Source organism: Cebus imitator, unplaced genomic scaffold, assembly GCF_001604975.1.
Source record: "Cebus imitator isolate Cc_AM_T3 unplaced genomic scaffold, Cebus_imitator-1.0 Scaffold58, whole genome shotgun sequence".
In the NCBI taxonomy this organism is placed as follows: domain Eukaryota; kingdom Metazoa; phylum Chordata; class Mammalia; order Primates; family Cebidae; genus Cebus; species Cebus imitator.
In genome coordinates, this window is record NW_016107373.1 from 4,523,625 (window position 1) to 4,540,846 (window position 17,222).

Sequence of the window (17,222 nt, forward strand, 5' to 3'; positions counted from 1 at the left end):
AAAAAAAAAAAAAAAAAAAAGAAAGAGGTCTTGTATACATTCACATTTTCGTATCTTCAATTTCCACGACCAATTAAAAGACAGTAAACTCTTATCCTGAATAGAAGTACAATTAGGTCCAATAATGAAATCATCAAGTACTGCTGAAGTGAAACTTGATGGTAATTAGTTTTTTGATACTTAAATACAATTTCCAAATGCAATTTGTCCCTAAGCCCAGGCTGCTGATTTCAATTCACCACGTTTGCTATTACAAGGGAATGTGCAGCAAGGTGTATTCCAATTCCTCAGGGGTGCATCTCTCCAAAGAGAATGAAGCGAGTTGGCTAACCTCTGAAGTAACTAGTGGGACATGGAGCAGTTATGTTGCACAGCTCTCCTGGGATCGGGGGTGGAGGGTGTGTCCTCCAGGGTCTTATTGGCATGTGAACCATTCTATCAGGTAGCAAATTGACTCTGCCTCTCCTTTTCCTGTGTCTGTTTGTCTCTTTTTCTTTCTCTCCCTGATGCTTCCCCTTCATTAGTTTATCTATATGTTTATTCATTCAGTATTTTTCTAGGGCTGCCTGCTGTACTATGTCAGCTGCTGGCATGTAGCAATAAGGAAAGGAGACATGGTTTCTGTCCTCAGGGGATCGTGGGTCTAGTGTTCAACATGAAAGAAATACTTATTTAAGACCAGGCATGGTGGCTTACGCCTGTAATCCCAGCACTTTGGGAGGCCGAGGCGGGCGGATCACCTGAGGTCGGGAGTTTGAGACCAGCCTGGCCAAAATGGTGAAACCCCGTCTCTACTAATAATGCAAAAATTAGCTGGGCACGGTGGCTCGTCCCTGTAATCTCAGCTACTCCAGAGACTGAGGGAGAATTGCTTGAACCCGAGGTGGAAGTTGCAGTGAGCTGAGATGGCACCATTGCACTCCAGCCTGGGGGACAAGAGTGAGACGTCACCTAAATAAAAGAAGAAATACTTATGTAAGTATAATTGTTGCAGTGGTAGGAAAGGTCCTATCAGAAAGTAGACAGAGGGCTCTATCCTGGTCTGAGGGGTCAGGAAAAACTTCCCAGAGGAACTGACATTGTAGCTTTGATGAGAAACAAAGATAGGACTTAGGCAGAGAATTTGGAGAAAACTGTCCAGGCAGAGAGGTGTGCAGAGGAAACTAAATGCAACAGAGAAACAGGGAGTATGCCAGCGGAAGCAGAGAAAAGCAGCAACCAGGGGATGTGTGGATGAGATGAGGCTGTGCAGGCACAAATGGCCAGATCATTCAGGGACTTGTATTAATAGCTCTTGGCAAAGGTTTTAGATTTAATTTTAAAAGAGACAAGAAATTCTTTGAAGACTGTAAAGTAGAGGAGCCATGTGGTCCTTCTTTTTAGTTGCAGGCTCCTCTAAGGTTCAATAATGATGTACCCCTTAATTTGAAAGCTCTGATCACTCTTCAACTCAATTTCCACCATTCCTTAATATTTTCAGAGATACCAGCTGGGAGGGAAAGATAGGGGTGGCCCGTCCTCTTTCAAGGAGCAGTAATGTCAGAATTTCAATGCTCCACTGATAGGAAGCCCTTACAATTATGATCAGAAGTACCTCAGGCAAAGGTTAAAATGTGTCATGTGGGTTCATTAGATGAAAAAATGCTAGTAAGAATGAGTATATTTACAAAGTGTTTACAGGGAGTGAGATTTCTCCTCCCCACATTCCTAACCCAAATCCTCTTAACAAGTAAGTACTCAGATCATTGCTTTATTTTTCCCTCTGAGGCTGTGAGCCATGGAGGGGCTGAGGAGCGAGGGATTAGGACTGACTTTGGATTCTTTCCACAAAATATCAGAGTGAAGTATTCATTGACCTTGTTTTCTAAATGAGTGGAGACTGTGCCTTCCGTTGTCCTGTTGTATTTGTTAGGGGAGGGTAGGCTGTGACCCAGCAGTTTAAAGAACAAAAATATATTTCTCTTTTGCATATTACTTCTGATGTGAGCAATTCAGGTCAGGAACAAAGCTCTGCTTCTCTTGGTCGTTTGGGAACCCAAGTTTCTTGTAAGTTGTTAATCTGCCATCTCCAGGGACATAGTCATCAGCTGCATAAGTAAAATGATGCTAGGTTTGTTGCTACATCAAGATTCCAGCTGACAAAAGGATGGAATATAGCCTCCCAGGAGATATTCTCAGATATCTTAAGTGGCAGCTGTCGCTTCTGCTCACATTCCGTTAGTGAAAAGTTAGTCCACGATGAGAACATAGTCACCTAGGTCACACTGAGTTGCAAAAGACACTGTGCAATGTAATCTACATGGATGGCTGCAGTTCTTTTGCTATGGAAGAAGGAGAGTGGATTTTGATGAACAGCTAGAATTCTCCATCACACCCAGTGTGGTAGATTGATCGCAAATTGGGCCCAATGCTTCACATCTTTCTGTGTCTACACTCTTGGCAATGTGATGTGGGGGTTCTTCCCATCAAGACACAGAATCTGTTTTACTGCTCCTTGAATTCTGGCTTGGCTTTTACTTTGTTTTAGCCAATAAAATATGGTAGAAGTGGCAATGCGTGTACTGTTGGTACTTTATCCCAAAAGCTGTCCATGGAATCATTATAACTAGGACTATTGATATGCAGGTAGCCTGAATATTGCACAGGAACCAGGACCTTAGAGGCAAGGACTTCACACCTGGTTTGTTGGCAAAAAGCAGACTTGGTTTCTAGGATCCTGAAATGCACCAAGAAATTACTAAAGAGATGTTAAGGCACAAATATATGTATTTTATCCTTATGTAGCACATGACCCAGACCCAAACTTTACCTCACCCCTTCTGCCATTCCAGATCTTGCCTTTTGACTTCAGGACCCCTTAGCTGGCTGATCTACTTCCCAAACTAATTATCAGGTGCTCAAGAAAGAGTTCATGCAAGCCAACCAGTGGGTGATGTGTTAATACTTCATGATTGGCCCACTCTTCCTAGGTATAATAACTAGCAGAAGAAAAGCTGGCTGTATTTATTATTATTGAGATGGTTTCCAGGTAAGGGAAGCCATTGCTATAGAAATTCCCTCCCAGTGGCACCAATGCAGCTTTAAAAACCTGGACTATTTCCCCACATCCAAATGGGGCCACTTATAGTTTATCATCTGTTGATAGGAAAAGTTATCTGCACAGCTGTGGATCTACATTAGTTATGCTCTGTGCAGGACAACACTGTAAATTATTTGCAATATGCTGGAACTCAATACAGACTGAGTTTATAAATATGATATTAAACTCTTAGGAGGCAGTTGCAGACCTTTTATAAAGCCATTAATTTTTAAAGTGGTTTAGGATTCCAAATTAGCAGCCGGGTGTGGGTGCCAGCTTCCAAAAACAGATGGCGCTGGCCTTTCTAAAAGCAATAACAAGATCCTGAGATCACATGGAAGGACCAGGACTTAGATGCTTTTTGGAAATCTATTTCAAAGCTCTGAATAATGTGTAAGTTTCAAATCCCTCCTTCTGGAGACTTCCCTGATCACCTGAGTTCATTGTCTGGAGTTCCATCTGGAGCTCCATCTTCTGGAGTTCTGTCATCTGGAGGTCCATTGTCTGGAATTCCATCATCTGGAGCTCCACCTGAATTCCAGCATGCTTGCTGCATGCTGACATTTTAAAACTAGTCAATGTAGTTTTGATTTGCATTACTCTAATGACTGTTCACAATAGCAAAGACTCAGAAGCAACCCAAATGACCATCAATGATAGACTGGATAAAGAAAATGTGGTACATATACACCATGGAATACTATGCAACCATAAAAAAGGATGAATTCGTGTCCTTTGCAGGGACATGGATGAAACTGGAAACCATCATTCTCAGCAAACTGACATAAGAACAGAAAACCAAACACTGCATGTTCTCACTCATAAGTGGGTATTGAACAATGAGAACACATAGGCACAGGGAGGGGAACATCACACACTGGGGCCTGTGGGGTGGGGGGCTAGGGGAGGAATAGCAGAGGGTGAGGGGATCGGGGAGGGATAGCATTGGGAGAAATGCCTAATGTTGATGACAAGGCAATGGCACGTGTATACCTATGTAACAAACCTGCACGATCTGCACATGTACCCCAGAACTTATAATAAAAAAAAAAAATAAATAAAAATAAAATCAACATTAAAAACAAAAAAAATAAAACTAGTCACATGCAACTTTGTACTATATACAGTGTTTCATTTCCCTTATGTATATCTTATATTTTTTGACTAAATATTAAATAACTATAATATTTCTGCCTATTATAAACCCTTCTAGAAATGTGTTCTGCAGAGAGAGAAAGTTTCTGTAATTTGACCTCATAAAGGTGATCACTGTTAACCATTTGGTGCAGAATCTTTCAGATAATATTTTTGGTCTCTATACTAACATATATGTATCTCTAAACAGAAATTATGCTATTTATGCTATTTTATAACTTTCTTTTTACATGCTTCTTCATGTACAGTGTAAGGTCCTTGAAGACAGGAATTTTATTATGTTTTATTTTTTTTTGAGATGGAATCACTCTGTTGCCCAGGCTGGAGTGCAGTGGTGTGATCTTGGCTTACTGCAACTTCCACCTCCTGAGTTCAAGTGATTCTTCTGCCTCAGCTTCCCGAGTAGCTGGGATTACAGGTGTGAGCCACCATGTCTGGCTAATTTTTGTATTTTTAGTAGAGATGAGGTTTCCCCATATTGGCTGGTCTCAAACTTCTGTCCTCAGGTGATCTGCCTCTGCCTCCCAAAGTGTAGGGATTTACAGGCATGAGCCACTGAGTCCAGACACAGACAGGGATTTTAGCTCAATAAATTATTCTGTGCTTATTTAATATCTACTGTGGATTAGGTGCAGCCAGATAAAAAAACGAATAAAGTAAAAAAAAAAAAAAAGCCTCAGTCTAGGGAGTTTATCTACTTGGCCAAAAGAAAATTGAAAAATAATTGTAAGACCATGTGACAGAGACTATAACATAGGTTTATGTAAAGTGCCATGAAGAAGCCTTTAGTCAGCCCAGAGGGAGAGAGGACACACACCTGTCTGACTAACTCAGCTGGCTGCAGAGAGATTAATTTGGGTCATTAAGGAACAGGACGTGGTTCTGGATTCCTCTCTCCACTTGCCCATATCTTGAAAATATTGGCTCTAAATAAGTTTCTTGGAGCCAGCTGATGTGCAGCACATTAAAAACTCTTACTGCATCTCTCTCTTAGCTGATCACACTGACACAAGAGTGTAATTCATTATTAAATGCCTATCCGTAGGATTCCAGGATTCTGAAAATGAATGTGCTTTAACAAAACGGATATCACTGAAGCCACCCCCGTCCTTCCCCACCAGCAGCACCACTATCCAGCCCTTCCCTGAAGCACCATCTGGTCAAGTCACTTCACATCTCTAAGCCTTGATTTTCTCTCTGTAAACCAAGAATAATGGTGCCTCTTGAAACACTAAGAGAAGAGTATATGCCCTCCTCAATTCTGATGATAGTGAGGTAATAGATACGACAGCTTCCAGCTTTCACAGTGGCTATTCAGCAACTGTTAAGGTAATGAGTATACAAAGCAAGCAGGACCCAGAGGGTGCAATCAGCAACATTATTTCATCTCAAGATCCCTTTAGAAGGTTCCAGATAAAATTTCAAGTAAATTCCAAAACATTTCTGTTCACTGTAGGGAGACCTAGGGTTACATTAAGTCATAAACACAGTCTCAACTCAATAATTCTAATGTTTAGTCCTACAGAATATTTCAAATTCCAAAACCAATTTCATAATACATTTCTCCTTCTTCAGCTGGCTCCTGTTGCAAATTAGTCACTTTTCATGGAAAAAGGTGTTGTCTTCCTTATCCCCTTCTATACACTACATTTTCATCTTCCGTCTCTTGCTTTTTTGTTTTTATCCCTTTTCCCCAATGCCCAAAAGCATCACAAAAGATTGCCTCAAGGCCATTCAGGCAGCTAAATCCTGGTGTTTTTTCCTTCTGTTTGAAATGGGGTCTTGCTATATTGCCCGGACTGGTCTCAGACTCCTGGACTCAAGCGATCATCCTGCCTCAGTCACCCAAGTAGCTGGGGTTATAGGCATGCACCACCACACCAACTTCCCTTCTTGATACAGTAGTTGCGTTTTTGTTTTTTGTTCTACCACCATGGTGCTAAGGGGTTGGAAAATGAAGGGCAGGAGCAGGGCAGCTAGAAGAGGTAAATAGGTTAGGAATATCCCTCTATGATTGGCATGCACCTAGGATGGCTCTGTGCTCTCTGAGCCTGGCAGGTGTTTGAAGCTGATTCTCTCATGGGATTTTTTGTGCATTCCTTGGTAACCTCCAAGATCACCTTTACTTAAGCCAGTGATCTCCACCTTGCGGCTATCAACATTTGGGGATGGATAATTCTTTGTTGTGGAGAGTTGTCCAATGCACTGGGAAATGTTTAGCAGCATCTTTGCCCTATACTTACTAGATGCTATTAGCACCTCCATCAGTTATAACAACCAAAAATGTCTCCAATTATAGCCATATGTCTTCTGAGGAGTGAAATTCCCCATGGCTGAGAACCACTGACCAAGGCAAATATAGTCTATTTGAGTAGTTGCTTACTCTTTCTGCTAACCCATGAATCTAGTATCTGCTTCCAGCTTCTGTCTATTGAGGTGCAGTTGCCCTCTAGGGAGCCCTTTTTGAATGGATCTAATATGACCCCTACACTGACTATTCTACATGCAAAACCTACATCAAGTCCATGGGAGGAAACAATCACGCATGTGTTTTCTTAACAAAAATTAAGAGTATATGCCAATCACAAAATACAGTAAGTTTCCAGGCTACAGCACCACAGCACTCACCAACTCACTTCTTGTACTCTGGATTTTACTGGGTAAGACTGAAGTGGACACAAATCTGCCATGTCTTCAATGTGTCAGGCCTCCAAATGGTTCCATTCAAATCCCTCACACTATACATGTTCTCCCTGGGAGAACATGCTCTAGGAAAATACTTCTCACCAAAATATTTCTCCATCTGTATTCAGTACCCTTTTATGCCCTCAATCTGGTGATATCTGAGCCATTTCTAGGACCCCTACTTTGAACTATTTACTTGTTGGTATATATAACAGCCTGTTTCGTAGCTGAGAGCTATCTTATTACCTCAATTAAAACTTCCAGTTTAACTTCCTTTTATATTCTTATCACTTCCTTTGTCTTTTCTTTACAATCAATCCCAGCACCTACATAAAGATAGTAAGAAAACAGCTATAGCTGTATCCACTGTCTATTGCTAAGGCAACAAGCCACCCAAAACCCATTGGTTTAAAATAATATGCATTTGTTACTGCTCATGGGTCTATAAGTCAACTGAATAGTTCCTTTGGTCTAAACTGGACACACAGATGCATCCATGGTTAGCTTTGGGCCAGGTAGGCGGTGGCTCTGTAGATCTTGGCTTTGCTTTCTTACATGTTTGGAAGTAAACCAGCTATAGGAGCTGGTCTAGAATGGCCTTGGTCAGGAGGCCATTAGACACCCCACCACTTTGTCTTTCATCTTCTAGCTGCCTGGCCTGAGTTTGTTCACATGGTGGCAGGGCTCCAAGAAGCACATAAGCCCTCTTGAAAAGTTTGTATGTATACTTTATAAATACCAATAGGATTTGTGATAAATTTAAACTGTAAAACGAGCTGAAAGTTTTATACATTCTTTAGCCAAGTGACTAAGTTTGTGTTTTCAGTATGCTTTTATTCACCTTTCCGGAAACATTAATTATCACCTACATACAAGCTGCTAAGAATGGTACTTGGTGCTAAGGATAAAATGTTTTAAAAACATCTTTTGTTTATTATGTTATCTCAGTCTAGAATTCACTCCCCACTCACTTTGGTGTGATATCCAGGGAAAATGTAAGTATTTACTTTTATTGTAAAGTTGTGTCCTTTAGAGCCCTAGTTTCTGATGAAGTAGCCCAGGAACCACCACAGGAGGCAAGAGAGAGAAATGAGATTTAGGGGCAATTTTGGGCTGGCTTGTCCCAACCATCAGCCAGGGCAGCTACAGTTGCTACCATTTTATATTTGGAGTCTTTGATATTTAGGTTATTTTTGGGCATGTATTCATTCCCTTCTTCCACCTCCTTATGGGAGGAGAAGACATTCCCACACATTGATGTTTGGCTTGCTGTACAGTTTGCTTTGCCCAAAGGAGCGTGGCTTGAAGTGACGAGGTGCCATTTCTGAGCCTCAGCCTTAAAGAGGTCTTGCTCTTTCTACACACCCCACAGGGAGCTTCTGAACTTGATCCCAAGGAGAAAGTGTCTAGGTAGCTGCTGTTCCTCCAGCCTCATCCCCAGAATGAGACACGTGAGCCATAGCCAGATGCACATTAATAATAAACATTGAATATTGTATGACATGAAGGCGTTTGTGATTGTACAAACAGGAGTAACTGATCAATATAGGCTTCTAGTTAGGATCTTACTTGTAGCCAGGGTTTGTTCATTCATTCACTCATTCAAAAAAAAAAAAATCAAATGCCTTACTATATACCAGTTAGAACACTACTGGATAGGTAGTCATAAAAATCGATTGGCTTTGTTTATCTTCTTGACTTCTGCTCCTTACGTTTGATGGAAAGAAGCTTATGGTCATTTATCAAACATAGACTCTAAGAAATAAAATCAAGACACACAACCCTCAAGGGAAAACTACTACTAAAACATCCATTTGAGAAGTGACAGAAAATTAGTCAATTATGTGCAAGGAATAAGCAAGCCATATGTAAGTACACACAACTCTTCAAAAAAGTATCTTCTAAAAAACAGATGTTGCAAAGTGAGAGGACTGGCTACAGGGATTTACAATTCCAGCTACCGCTCTGAGAGTTGTATACCAAAGAAACCCAATATGAGTTCCTGACAGTCTTAGAGGCAGGCTGAGGGGCTGACATGACAAAGCCAGGTTTTCCTCTTCCTTGTGTGACTAGCTCCTATCTTTCAGGTTCGGGGAAGGTGCCAGAGCTGATCGGAATTTATTTAGAATGAATCTTCTTAATGAGCTGTCAAGTTCAGTGGAATTACCAGACCTAGGCTTTAATAATTTCCTGGTTTTTAGTACCTGAGCCTATAAAGATGATATACAGGCCACAGAGGATGGAGAGCCGTCTGGGCGGGGTAAAAAGGTTGGGGGAGGGAAGTTGGTGCTGCCCTCATAATAGGTGGCATGTGTAAAATTCATTCTTCTGGGTCCCTGGGCTGTACACTGGTCTTTGCAGCTGGAGACAAGGGGATGGAGTGGGGAGAGGTGAAGCAGCTGGGGGTAAAATAAGAAAAAAGGCAAAGTTTCAATGTGGGGGCCTTCTAGGCTCCCCTTTAACCAAACCCTTCTTGAATCCTGCCTTCTCTTGCCCCCACACTGACTCCATCCAATCCTCTTTTCAATCTGTCTTATTTTCTTTTCTCTAGACCCATCGATTCTCTCAGTTATATTATAGGGCACAGTGTTTTAGGACTCTGGGGTTTTAGGGTCATAAAGAGCAGCAGTTCAGACCTTTTATTTTATAGATAGGGACTCTGCCACCTAAAGATGGACTGACTTTAACATAGTGACCAGCTGGCCAGTGGCAGACCCAAGACGGAGCCTTTTGATCTCAGATGATGCTGTTTCTATTACTCAAGGGGGAATTATTCCCTGATAAAAACTTGGGATATTGGGCCGGGCACGGTGGCTCACACCTGTAATCCCAGCACTCTGGGAGTTAGAGGCGGGCAGATCACGAGGTCAAGAGATCAAGACCATCCTGGCCAACACAGTGAAATCCCGTCTCTGCTAAAAATACAAAAAAAATTAGCTGGGCGTGATGGTGTGCGCCTGTGGCCCCAGCTACTCGGGAGGCTAAGGCGGAAGAATCGCTTGAACTCAGGTGGCAGAGGTTGCAGTGAGCCGCGATTGTGCCACTGCACTCCAGCCTGGAGACAGAGCAAGACCCTGTCTCAAAAACAAAAACAAAAAAACTTGGGATATTATCATCAACTGGGAATCTTGAAGAACAAAGTAGATACGCAAAAGGACAAAAGTCGACATGAGGACTTTTGGATTTCAAGTACAGGCAAGCAGGGAAGACACTCTGGATTGAGGATCCCTCCAGTACCCCGAGATAAATCTCTGTTTGCTGTTTTCTACTCTGCCTCGAGGTGGAGCGGGGGCGGGGGGGGGGAGTGTCATTTTAACGACAAACCCTCCAAATGTGCCTGAATGAAAGAGGGACCATCCTGTCAGAAGTCCAATATGCACTGGCACTTTGAAGGTTCTAAGCCATTATAAAACTCCCATATTGGCAAATTCTACCATAGCAAATATGATTGAATACTATTATGTAATATTAAGGGACATTTCCCTCTTCACCTCCCCTTCCTTATACTTTTAGCCTCCATTCATTCAGATAAGGAATTTCATGCTTACTGTCTTAGAGAAGGGCTGACACAATAGAATTCCATTATAACAAATAATCTGTGTCTCAAAGAGACTAAATAATGAATGAGGGCAAAGCTTCTGGCTACAACCTGGACAAGACCTCTGGAACTAGAGTGGAGGAGAATTGAAGAGGAAACAGGAAAATGTAGAAAATGACATTTCTTTGGGCTCTGCATCTTGTCTACCATTTGCTTATCTCTGGGGCAAAAAAAAGTCCAGTAGATAAGTACGTAAGTCAGGTTTTGTCAAGAGGTAGGAACTCTGGTGTTATACTGGTTAATTACTGTTACTGGGGAGGCTGAGGCAGGAGGATTGCTTGAGCTTAGGATTAGTGAGCTGTGATCAAGCTATTGCACTCCAGCCTGGGTGACTGAGCAAGACCCTGTCTCAAAAAAAAAAAAATTGACATTATCTAAAACATCTTACAGCTCACCAATTTTTAAAGTCCACTGAATAATTCATTTGAGTACTCCAGCAATAAAGTACTCTAAATAACATAGACCAGAACTCCGCAATAGAGATATAATATGAACCACATATGTAATGGCCAAACATGGCCAAGCAATGAGCTTTTACTTAACTTCTGCATCTGTGCATTGGATGGGGGCTGGGTGAAATTGATTGATTTGAGCTTGGTTTGAACTCTGCTTAGTTCAGCTGGGCTTGTTCGCATGTCTCTGTGTTGGCTGGCGATCAGATGATTTAGCTTGGACTCACTAGAGAAGCTTGGCTCTGCTCCACGTGTTTCTGATCCTTCTAAGACCAGTGATATAGGCTGGGCATATGCTTCTTTTATCTATAGCAGAGGTGCAAGAGAGTGAATGGAAAAATGCAAAGCCTCTCAAGGCCTATGCGTGGAGCTGGCACACTGTTTCTTTAACCTCATTTGATTAGCGAAGGCAAATCATGTGGCAAAGTTCAAAGTCAAGAGACAGAGAAATACAATCTATCCCTTTAGTGGGAGGAACTGCAAAGTCATATGGCAAAAGGTATGTGTACAGAAAGATACAAAGAATTGGACCAATCATGCAACTTACTGTAATCTACTTTTCTGGATAGAACTATAAAAGGCGGCAAGACTTCAGCATGTCATGGGAGCAAATATTTGTATAATTGTCTAGAAGGTAGCTGGGCTTTAGCTAGCCTTACAACGTACTCATATTCCGCGGGAATATTTCCTATGGCATTGGCCATCGCATAGATGTAACACAAAGAGACATACCTAAAGAAGCCATCAAATGGTTATAACCTAGCAATGACCCACTGGATTAAGGGCTGAGGGTCACCTGGAATGATGGATGGTCACCGTGCATACTTGCATGACTGTATGACAAGCAAAGACTGGTTACCCCAAGCTTTGGCGCCATGAAAATCTTCTGGAATTTACACATAATCTCTAGAAAAGAGGATGTGTATATCATAGGTGGATAGGGATTGGCACATAGCCAAACTAGTTGAAATTAAGTTTTTAAATGTATTTTTATTTTTATTTTTTATTTTTGAGACAGAATCTTGCTCTGTCTCCCAGGCTGGAGTGCACCAGTTTCAACTCACTGCAACCTCCGCCTCTCAGGTTCAAATGTCTCTCATGTCTCAGCCTCCTGAGTAGCTGGGATTACAGGTGTGTGCCACCATGCTTGGTTAATTGTTTTGTATTATTAGTAGAGACAGGGTTTCGCCATGTTGGCCAGGCTGTTCTTAAACTCCTGGCCTCAAGTGATCTACCCACCTTGGCCTCCCAAAATGCTGGGATTACAGGTGTGAGCCACTGCACCTAGCCTGATTTTGTTTTTTAATATCTGACATATGCCAGAGTGTGGCTCACATCTGTAATCCCAGCCCTTTGGAAAGCTCAGGCAGGAGGAGGATTACTTGAGTTCAGAAGTTCCAGACCAACCTGGTTAACATTAGTAAGACCTCATCTATATAAAAAATTAAAAAAATAGCTGACTGTGGTGATACATGCCTGTGATCCCAGTTACTGGGGACCCTGAGGCAGGAGGATTGCTTGAGTTTACGATTAGTGAGCTATGATCAAACTACTGCACTCCAGCCTGGGTGACTGAGCAAGACCCTGTCTCAAGAAAAAAAAAAGACATTAACTAAAACATCTTACAGCTCACCAGTTTTTAAAGTCCACTGAATAATTCGAGTACTCTAGCAATAAAGTATTCTAAATAACATAGACCAGAACTGTCCAATAGAAATATAATATGAATCACATATGTAATTTTAAATTTTCTAGCACATTAAAAATATAAAAAGAGATGGGTGAAATTAATTTTAATAATATATTTTTACTTAACCCAATATACTGAAAATATTATGAAATTAAGCATTTATCACTAGTTGGAATGGAGGATTGAAATAGAACTTAAGTTTACAATCACATTTCTAGCATACCTGAGGTTCTGGTTTGTAATTGATACCAGCTATCCCTATGCATTCCCTATTCTTTAATGTATCCACAAGTTATATTTTCTGAATAAGTCATTGCTTTCTTATTCCAATATCAGAACTAGAAGTTGGCTTTCTTGTCACCAAGCAACAATTTTCTTTTATAACTCCATGAAAGTCACTGAATACAGAATAGCAATTATATCCTGGAGAGGCTAGATGATCAATTAAACTCACCCACTGAATGACTTGCTCCAAGACACCAGCTTTGTGACCCACGATTCAGACTCTTGCTGAATGGCTTTAAGAGTTACTTCATATTCTGGACCTTCTGTATTGTCCTCAAATATTAAATTCAGAAATTTCCAGAGTCTGTGGTGCAGCTTTTCTTGTTTGAGCCATCCCTGAAACTCCGATATTTCCCTCAGCCTCATGAAAGTGAAGAAAGCCAGGGGTAGGTTGGGAAGATTTCGATGAATATTTAAACATAGTTCCCTTTTTCTTTCTTAAATATGCTCTCAGTGCTAACGTCAACACAGTTTCAAGTGTTGCTAATATATCCTAATAAAAGGATGGAAAATGAAAAAAAGGGTGCTTTGGGCACATTTTGCTTTCAACTTTGTAAACAAACCACACTGAAGTTTTACTCCTGGGACTATGGTTGGCTTTTCTGCAATTAAAAGAGAAACATGTATTGATTTACTTATAGATGGAATCACTTAATATTGGGGTATAGGTCTGTTGAATTAAATAGTTTCCTTAGCCATAGCAAAACTCAGGGTAGGATCAATGTGCAAGTAAAAGGAAGAAGATGAACGAGCAAACAGATGCAGTACTCTTTATTCATTAGCTTATTTAAATCTTAAAAGACCCTGTGAGACACTTGACATTAACCTCATGTAGCATAATGTTTACTAACCATTCCCATAACTCAGGCAAGTTTTCCTTTTAGAACAGTTGGCTGTAGAGTGATATCTCAGCGATACTGTGGATTCAGTTCCAGACCACGATAATAAAGTGAATATTGCAGCGAAGCAAGTCACACACATTTTTTGTTGTCCCAGTGCATATAAAAGTTATGTTTACACTATACTGCAGTCTACCAAGTTTTTGATAGCATTCTGTCTAAAAAACCCAATGCATACACCTTAATTAGGAAATACTTTGCTTTTATTAAAAAGTGGGCAAAGGATCTGAATAGACAGTTCTCAAAAGAAGACATACAAATGGCCAACAGGTATATAAAAAAACACTCAAAATACTAATTATCGGGGGAATGAAAATCAAAGCCACAATGAGAAAAAAAAGACAAAAATAACAAATACTGATGAGGTTGTGGAGAAATAGGAACTATTATACACTGTTAGTGGAGATGAAAATTAGTAGAACTATTATGCAAAAAGTTATGGAGAGCTCACAAAATCTAAAAAAAAAAAAAAAAAAAAAANTCTGGCAATCCTATTACAGAGTATTTATGCAAAGGAAAATAAATCAATCTTTCAAAGAGATACCCTCCACCCTCATGTAGTCGATACTACATGGAAGTATATCCACAATATACTTGGAAATAATATATATATACTTGGAGATAATATACTTGGTTGGAGAAAAGCCAGCTATAGTTATCACAGGAGTGAATATTCTGAAACTGTATCCACAGCATCTTTGAGGTATTACTTTACAGCCAACTATTCTAGAAGTAAAACTTGCCTGAATTATGGGAATGGTTAGTAAGCATTATGCTACATGAGGTTAATGCCATGTTATTGCAGCACTATTATTCATAACAACCGAGATATGGAATCAATCTAAGTGTCCATCAAAGGATAAATGGATAAAGAAAATGAGGTGTATATATACACAATGAGATACTTGTCAGCCATAAAACGAATGAGATCCTATCATTTGCGGCAACATGGATGAAACTGGAAGTCATTATGTTAAATGGAATAGACCAGGCAGAGAAAGACAAATATTGCACGTTCCTATTCATTTGTGGAAGCTTAAAATCGTGATCTCATAAAAGCAGAGAGTAGAACAATATTACCAGAGGCTAGGAAGGGGATGGGAGAATGAAGAAAGGTTGGTAAATGGACACAAACATACAGTTAGATAGATGTAATGTGTTCTAGTGCAGTAGGGTGGCTATAGTTAGCAATAATTTATTACATTTTTCCAAACAACTATAAGGGAAGATCTGAAATGCTCCCAACACAAAAAAATGTTAAATATTTGAGATGATGAGTATCCTAAATACCCTGATTTGATCATTATACAATTGTATGCATATATCAAAATATTACATGTGCCTGATAAATAAGCACAACTATTATGTACCAATAAAAGGTTAAAAAATGCTTTGTTGCTAAAAAATGCTAATGATCATCTAAATCTTCAGCAAGTCCTAATCTTTTTGCTGGTGGAGGATTTTGCTGCGATGTTGATGGCTGCTGACTGACCAGGGTGGTTGCTGCTGAAGTTTGGGGCGGCTGTGACAATTTCTTAAAATAAGACAACACTAAAGTTTGCTGTATCAATTGATGCTTCATTTCACAATGAATTTCTCCGTAGCATGCAATGCTGTTTGATAGCATTTTCCCCAAGGTAGAACTTCTTTCAAAATTGGAGTCAATCCTCTCAAACCCTGCTGATACTTTATTAACTAAATTTACATAATATTCTAAATCCTTGGTTGTCCTTTCAACAATATTCACAGCATCTCACCAGGAGTAGCTTCCATCTCAAGAAACCACTTTCTTTGCTCTCCCACAAGGAGCAACTCCTCATCCATTAAAGTTGGATTCTGAGATTGCAGCAACTCAGTCATATCTTCAGGCTCTAATTCTCATTTTAGTTCTCTTGACATTTCCCCTATATCTGCAATTACTTCCTCCACTGAAATCTTGAACCTCGGAGAGTCATCTACGAAGGCTGAAATTAACTTTTTCCAAACTCTTGTTAATGTTGGTATTTTGACCTTCTACCATAAGTTGTAAATGTTTTTAAGGCATCTAGAATGGTGAACTCTTTCCAGAAGATTTTCAATTACTTTGCCAAAATCCATCAGAGGACTCACTGTCTACACTAGATGTAGCCTTATGTAATGTATTTCTTAAATAATAAGACGTGAAAGTTGAAATGGCTCCTTTATCCATGGGTTGCAGAATGGAATGCATGTTGTGTTAGCAGGCATGAAAACAACGTTAATCTTCTTGTACATCGTCATCAGATCTCTTGGGTGACTAGGTGTGTTGTCAACTAGCAGCAATATTTTGAATGAAATCTTTTTTTTTTTCTGGGCAGTTGGTCTCAACAGGGGGATTAAAATATTCGTAAACCATGCTATAAACAGATGCGCTGTCATCCAGGTTTTGTCGTTGCATTTACAGAGCACAGGCAGAGTAGATTTAGTATAACTCTTAAGGTCTCTAGGATTGCTGGAATGAAAAATAAGCACTGACTTCAATTTAAAGTCATCAGCTGCATTGGCCCCTAACAAGGGAGTCCACCTGTCTTTGAAGTTTTGAAGCTAGGCATTGATTTCTCACTAGCTATGAAAGTCCTAAAGGGCATCTTCTTCTGATAGAAAACTGTTTTATCTATACTAAAAATATGTCATTTAATGGAACCACTTTCGTCAATGATATTTGCTAGATCTTCTGCGTAACCTGCTGCAGTTTCTACATCATCACTTGCTGCTTTGGACCTCGCACTTTTGTTTTATAGAGATGGCTTCTTTCCTTAAACCTCATGAACCAACCTCTGCTAGCTTCAAACTTTGCTTCTGCAGCTCCCTCATCTCTCTCAGCCTTTATAGAATTAAAGAAAGTTAGGACCTTCCCTGGATTAGTCTTTGTCTTAAGGGAATGTTGAAGGTGGTTTACTCTATTCAGACCATTAAAACTTTCTCCATATCAGCAATAGGAAAATTTTGCTTTCTTTTCTTCTGTGAGGTCACTGGAGTAGCACTTTTAATTTTTTTTTGCATTCATGACTTGGCTAACTGTTTGGTACAAGAGGCCTACCTTCTGTCCAATCTTGGCTTCAACATGTCTTCATCACTAAGCTTAATCATTTCTAGCTTTTGATTTAAAGTGAGAGACATGCAGCTCTTCCTTTCACTGGAACACTTAGAGGGTATCTTAGGGTTATTAACTGGCCTAACTTCAATATTATTGTATCTCAGGAGTAGAGAGGCTGAGAAGAGTGAGAGAAATGGGAACAGTTGGTTGATGGAATAGTCAGAACACACACACCGTTCGATTACATTTGCCATCTTACTTGGGTGTAGTTTGTGATGCCTCAAAACAATTACAATAGTTTCATCAGAGCTCTTGGGTATAATC

The 17,222-nt window shown here is 40.2% G+C and overlaps 1 long non-coding RNA gene across 1 annotated transcript in view; it reads right to left on the minus strand.

Moving 5' to 3' along the window:
- Window positions 1-996: 996 nt before the first annotated feature.
- The window catches only part of LOC119471365, a 30,499-nt gene continuing 14,273 nt past the window's right edge, over window positions 997-17,222 (minus strand). The window contains exon 5 of the long non-coding RNA XR_005200400.1: window positions 997-2,716. This is a non-coding gene — a long non-coding RNA (uncharacterized LOC119471365). The remainder of the gene's footprint in view (window positions 2,717-17,222) is intronic.